Source organism: Poecilia reticulata, linkage group LG3 (assembly GCF_000633615.1).
Source record: "Poecilia reticulata strain Guanapo linkage group LG3, Guppy_female_1.0+MT, whole genome shotgun sequence".
NCBI lineage: Eukaryota > Metazoa > Chordata > Actinopteri > Cyprinodontiformes > Poeciliidae > Poecilia > Poecilia reticulata.
In genome coordinates this window covers 33,672,232-33,679,213 of record NC_024333.1, presented here as the reverse complement: position 1 = coordinate 33,679,213, position 6,982 = coordinate 33,672,232, and the positions used below count along the sequence as shown (strand labels likewise).

The 6,982-nt window shown below is 38.6% G+C and overlaps 1 protein-coding gene across 2 annotated transcripts in view; it reads right to left on the bottom strand.

Annotated features, from left to right (window-relative positions):
- pacsin3 (protein kinase C and casein kinase substrate in neurons 3) overlaps positions 1 to 6,982 on the bottom strand; it is a 32,420-nt gene that overhangs the window by 21,099 nt on the left and 4,339 nt on the right. The window contains exon 2 of one of the 2 annotated variants that reach the window (XM_008405994.2): positions 5,207 to 5,272. The exons of the other annotated variant lie outside the window; for it this stretch is intronic. The gene's annotated coding sequence lies outside the window, so the exon portion shown is untranslated. The remainder of the gene's footprint in view (positions 1 to 5,206; positions 5,273 to 6,982) is intronic. 2 annotated transcript variants of the gene reach the window in all.

The window sequence follows — 6,982 nt, the reverse complement described above, 5'->3', positions numbered from 1 at the left end:
TTTAGTTAAAACGCCATTTAACAAGGATTCTCACACCTCTAAAAATAGATTCGTTTAACTGGGATGTTTTCTGGGGGGGCTTTAACTACAGTTAATAACTAGATGAAAAGTAAAGATTAAAACATTAAAACATCAAAGCTGTACTCTAAACCTAATTTAGTCATAAGCAATTCTAAACAGGTGGGTTTTAAGTTGATATTTAAAGGCTCTCAGTGTTTCAGCTGTTTTACAGTTTTCTGGAAGTTTGTTCCAAATTTGTGGTGCGTAGAAACTGAATGCCGCTTCTCCATGTTTAGTTCTGGTTCAGGGGAACCAGAACTAAACTCCTATTTTACTTGGCTTTCAACTCCAGCGGGATCTAGTTTTAAATTGTATGTTTGTTTCTAAACTGCAAGAGTTTTTATTTTTTATCGTTATGTTGTGTTTTAATGTACAGCACTTTGTATCAGCTGTGGTTGTTTTAAAGTGCTTTATAAATAAAGTTGGTTTGGAAATCTAAAGAGACGGATGTTCCAGAAATTTCATGCATTTTTCTGGAGATGCCGAGACGAAAACGTTTCGTTTTTGACTTTACAACCTAATTATGGAATAAAACTCCAGTTTTGTTCTTCCACACAGTTTAATTATTCAGAACAGTTAATATTCACACTTCTGCAGATGTAACAATGAAAGGTCCATCAACAAGTCGTATAAAAACCATGAGGACAATGCTAATGCTAGGCTAACACGTCAGCTAACAACTCTCTTTGTGAAGCAAATTAGCCTTTAAGTTTGTTTTTATTTCACAGAAAACAAAATATTTGTAATTAATGAAAATTACAAATACATTTCTGAAACTTGCACAAACATTTGAGAGTCGAGGCAACAACCTCATCTGCAAGAGCCTGATACACTGCAAAAACAAAATCTTACCAAGTATTATTGGTCTAGTTTGTAGTGACAATATTTTAGCACACTTAAAATAAGAAAAACTAACTCAGAAGAAACTTTTGAGCAAAATATAGGAGCTTGTTTTAGCTAAATAATTCCTTAATATTGACAAAAATGTACTTATACCACTGGCAGATTATTTCACTTTCAACACGGGAAAATGTTTTTCTACGAGTGAAATAATGGACCAGTGGAACCAAAACATTAAACTTTTGCTTAAAACAAGATCCTATATCTTTCTGAACATGCGAGATAGTTCACTTGAAATAAGACAAAACTAACTAGACAAAATACAACTAGACAAAAATACTTGGCAAAATTTAGTTTTTGCAGTGTAATTACTAACCTACAGTTGAGCCAACAAATGTTGGTAATAAAAAAAATAAAAGCAGAAACATGAATTTGAGTTTGTACTTTTTGTGTCATAACACTGCAAAACACTTAAAAAAAAGTTACTTGTAAGCGAGTTTTATCTAATTTAAAAAGTAAAAACAAGAAACTGGACCAAAAATACTCGATATTTGGCGTTTTTTCAGTTCTGCGTTGAATCTACGGAATAATTGTTACGGTAATTTTTAAACCACCGCCGATCAGAAGAGCAAAGAGGATCAGAACCGATTCCGGGTCACAATCTGGAGTGCAACCGGCTGAGGCGAGAGAGAAAGCTGGGCAGACGGAGATTCTTGTTGCTTTATTGAAAAGTGGGTCAGACCAGTGAGGAGGAGGAAGAGGAAGAGGAGGGCGCGACGGACTGGACCTCATAAGCTCCGGTGTCAAAACTCGCCACCATTAATCTGATTAGCGTAAACGAACGTCTCCCCTGCCCGAAAGCTGCGCTGCATTCCAGAAAAGGCTTCAGTATTTACAGATACGGCGACCCGGAGGCTTAAAAATACCCAGAAGTGCAAACAGCAGATGGAACCCGTTTGCTGCCGCCAACAGAACCAGCTGTGGAGCTCGTGAAATTAGAGGCTCCACGTCTGAGGAGGGATGATTGCCGGTGGCAAAAAATACTCCAAACTGAACCCTAAACTCAGGCTTCGCTCTAATCCGACAAGAGTGACTGAAGCCGAACATGGAAAACATTTAATCACAACCAGAGCAGGCGATAAATTATCAGAGGTTATCGCGATAAACGATAGTATCGGTATTACTGATAATGCAACATTCTGATAGATCAATGAACATCAAATTCTCTAACTGGAAGACATTTTAAATATCCAAAATAAATAAATAACGAATTATGAAAACACCAAACTGAAGATTTATCATCCAGATTTTGGCAGAAAGAGAAAAAATGCTAAATCATGCAAATGGGAATTATTGAGCTAATTTTAATTTATTGCAACGGGTCTACACTGCACAAACAAAATATTTCCAACTATTTTTGGTCCAGTTTCTGACAGAAATGTCTTATTCCACTTAAAATAAGAAAACTAACAAGATCTAGGAGCTTATTTGGAGACAATTATTCCTTAATATTGATCAAAAACGATTTATACGACTGGCAGATTATTATTATTATTATTATATTCACTTATAACACGGGAAAATATCTAAGATATTTGACTAGAAATGCACTAAAACTACTTGGTAACATTTTGTGTTTTTGCAGCGATAGAGTAACTCACCACTGACTGATTAAGCTGTGATTGCTTAATAATGTGGTTTTTAAACAGAACTGAAAACTCAAAGTGTGAGCTGCCCCTCCCCCACCTGCTGCTGCTGCTCACAGCAAATCAACAGGCTGAACGAAACAATTCAAACTTTTTCCTCCGCAGCTGAAAACGACAAATCAAACCGTTTGGAGAGATTTCTGGACAAAAGTATCTCCAGCAGTTCCAAAACTGCTCAACATGATGCTGCCACCGCCGTACTTTGCATTTGGGAAAGTGACTTAACACTTGCTCATTAATGCTAAAAATGAACGTCAGCATTTTGATGGCTTCTTCCTGCCTGGACGGCCTTTCAGCCAGAATCGACACAGGACGAGTTTCTCTAAGCAAATTCTGGCAGTTTGTCACAAAGTATTTTGCTTTTTTTCTGGGGTTGATGTGCCTAATTATGCTAATTTCCCTGAACTAATGCTGGTTGTTTTCAACCTAAATTAAAGTCTGACTATAACAGGAAAAGTTGTATTCAAACATAGATGCCTCTTGAGTGCAGGTCTTAAAAAGACGCGTACTTACAGGTGTACTTGCAGAGAAAATGACAAAGTGCTTTATAATCTAGAGTTAAGAGTTTGCTGATTAACAAACGGCGTGCTAGCATCACGGTTTGTCTTGGCAGATCGACAGGTGAGTCACTTTAAAAGTAAACCAGCTTAAAACTGAAAATAAACGTCTGTTACCCCCAGAACAGGTTCTAGTTATGATGCCGCAGAGGTTAAGTCAGGAAAAACAAAAGGCACGTTGTTTGAAAACTGTAGCTGTGCGAGAGGTTAAATAGTTCACATTTCTCAAAGCTACACAGACTCAGAATTACAGTCCCTTCAAAATTATTCACATTTTGTTATGTTAAAAACAACTTTCAATGATAAATCAAGACATTGGAGATGCTTTTCTTCAGCATTGACAGAATCTGGTCGAAATTAGTCATATGAATAAATGGAGATAAATAAATACAGGATAAATGTAGGATTGGGCAATATGGCTAAAGAACTTATTACAATAATTACCGACTAGTTTTCGTTTCAAACATCTGAAATATTGCCAACCTGGTGGCTTTTATCCACAGTTAATGCCACAACGTTGGTTTCCATTTTTCAGCAGTTTTGAGGCACAGTGGGGAAACTTGAAACTGCTGCGTCAGTTATACTCAGCAGGTTGTTGCTAGGCAACCAAAGTTTGGGGGAGGGGGGGGGACTTGAAACTGTTACCAACCAGGTTGTTGCTAGGCAACCAAAGAGTGAGTGAGAGTTGATTCCCCCGTGAGTGAAGGTTGGGAATGCTGTGCGGTTCTGGATCGAAGTTCAGTGAATATTCTATCAGCTGTGTGATCTATTGATATTGACGACCAATCCATCGCGATATATCTTATTGATTTATTGTCCAGTCTTGGATAAATGTAGAAGAAAACCTGTTAAAGGTTGGAAAACTCTCCATAACTGCGCTATATTTAGGTATTGAACTCACATAGCTGTTTAATAAAAACAAATAACTCCACCATATTGGTTTAAAAAAAATTGTATGAAAGGATTTTCATTGTACATATGACAAGTACTCATCCACATGAACACGCCAATCTGCCCCTGGACTTTGTTTTTAACATGCCAGACCCATAGGGGGCTGAGCAGCACAAAGCTAAAACCAATGTAGGCCAATCAGATCGCTTCAAAACAACCACGACTTCCTCTTACGACGTAAACATGGCGCCAGGAGATTCATTTGTGTGGACAGATATGTAGGTTGAACTACTTTTAAACACCGTATTAGAATATAAATATAACACGTCAGGGTGCTGTGGTGGCACAGGGGCAAAGCACAACCCATGTATTGAGGCCTTTGTTCTCATGCCGGTGGTCGCAGGTTCGATTCCCAGCCTGGTGACATTTGCCACATGTCTTCCCCATCTCTCATAACACTCGTTCCTGTCGAACTACTTTCAAATAAAGGCCACTAGAGCCAACAAAACCAAAAATATATATATATACTGCTCAAAAAAATAAAGGGAACACTTAAACAACACAATATAACTCCAAGTAAATCAAACTTCTGTGAAATCAAACTGTCCACTTAGGAAGCAACACTGATTGACAACAGGGACCCTCGTCAGGACAGTTTGATTTCACAGAAGTTTGATTTACTTGGAGTTATATTGTGTTTAAGTGTTCCCTTTATTTTTTTGAGCAGTGTATATATAACATGTCCACCATTTGCCACCAGTTTCCCATCTACACACACAGAGTTCTCTCAAATCTCCACTTTCATAAATAATCGTTTTAGTGACATAAAACTGAATTTTTGTGTGGATGAAAGGCCAAAATGCATAAACATGTTTTTGTTTTCCCAGATACCTGGCTATGTGTGGATGTGTATGGACTATGTATGGAGAGCTATGTGTGGACTAGGTCTTGATCCATCACTTTGGATCTCCAACAAATACATCCAAGTTTGTGGTCAGAAAGTGACAAAAATAATTTTTGTAAGGAACAAGACGACCATAAGATGCACCTTGTTAGATTTAAAACATCACATATAAATAAAACAAGTAGAAATAAACATTAGACATGCAACACAAACGTTAGCATGCTGTAGCCAAGTGGAGCAGGACTTACCTTATCAGAGACGAAAATACAAATGGACAGATGTCCAAACAGAAGACGGCCCGTTTCTCCAGCAGCCTGAGAGGCAAAGCGGTCGGGACAGAAGGAGGAAGAGTCCACAGAGGCAGCGGAGGGAAAACAGAGAGGGTTGTTAGCGAAGCAGCAAGCGGTTAGATTAGCCCAAAAGGAGCCGCTGCTTTATGGCCCGGTGCCGGCTGGAGGGTGGCACATTCTGGGAGGCCGAGCGAAATACCACACATGAAGCCTGGAGCGGAAACTTAATGAAGCAGTCAGAGAGCGGCGGAGCTTAGCAGCAGAGGTCAGAGCGGCTAGCTCACGCCTCTGGTACGGCAAACCTGCAGGAAGACCACTTCAGGTTGGAAGGAGAGAGAGTCAGTTATTTTTTATTAAAGCGTTCACCAAAAACAGATTAAAAGCCAGAACTGCAACTAGTTACATTTACTTGGCTCACTCTTCTTTTTGGGAGTATTTTTACTACACTTTTTACTTTTACTTTATTTATTATGAAGCATTCCTACTTTTACTTGAGTAAACTTTTGGATTTTCTACCCACTGAATTAAAAACTAAACATGTTTTAACGAAAAGTTCAGACACAGACCTGCAGTTTGTTAGTTTCAAAAGTTTTTCATTGAAAGAAACTGATTTGGAAAATGTTTTTGCCCGATTGTTATTTTTGTTACTTATATGAATTACTGTCATTTAAGTCCTTAAAATACCGAAATTTCAACTTAACTTTGTTTTGATTCGTCTGATGATGTAATTTTTAAATATTAAATGATTGATAATTTGATCAGCACTTGACTAGTTGGCATGTTTGTCTTTCAAACAGCTTTATAAAACAAGAAAATAGAAAAAAAAAAACAAAAGCATGACTGCTGATTTAATTGAAGTGAACTTTAAATAAATAAAAAGTTCCTTCCCATCAGAGCAAAACAACACACACATCTGTCAAAAGGACAATTGCATTAATGAACATTTCACTTTTGTCCACAGATCAGTGAAGCTCAACTGAGTTGTTCTGCCTGCAGCCCGGCGCCGACAGCGAATCAAACAAGAGAAGAAGAAAACGCAGCCGACTCAGCACAGTCCATGAAATTTACTCCGCCTTCTTCGCGCACGCACACACACACACACACACACACACACACACACACACACGTTCCTGAAGCTCATCTCTGGCCAGAATCTCATCACTGGAGCCACTGTGGGCCGGTACCGCCTCCGGCCCGGATAGACTCAACCTGCTGCGGCTGCCAGAGATTAGAGCGGCTCCTGAACAGACATGAGATTTTAACCCTCACACTGCAAAAAAAAAAGTCTAAACAAGTATTTCCGTCTAGTTTCTGGTACAAATATCTTAGAACGCTTGAAATAAGACAAACTTACAAGCAACTTTTCAGCAAGAGAGCTTGCTTTAAGTCAATAATTCTTTAATATTGATGAAACAGTACTATTATTTAACTTAAAGCAAGACATGCAAGTGAAATGAACTTCCAGTGAAACTAGAAATTTTTCATCATTATTAAGGAATTATTGACTTAAGTTCTTATATTTTGCTAAAAAGTTGCATGCAAGTTTGTACTAAGATATTTTCACTAGAAACTAGACTAAAAATGCTCGATAAGATTTTGTGTTTTTGGTAGAACCGGTAGTGCCGGCACTCTGCTCGGGTTGCTAGGGAACGGGGCTGGGCTCTGCTCGGGTTGCTAGGTAACGGGGCTGGGCTCTGCTCGGGTTGCTAGGTAACGGGGCTGGGCTCTGCTCGG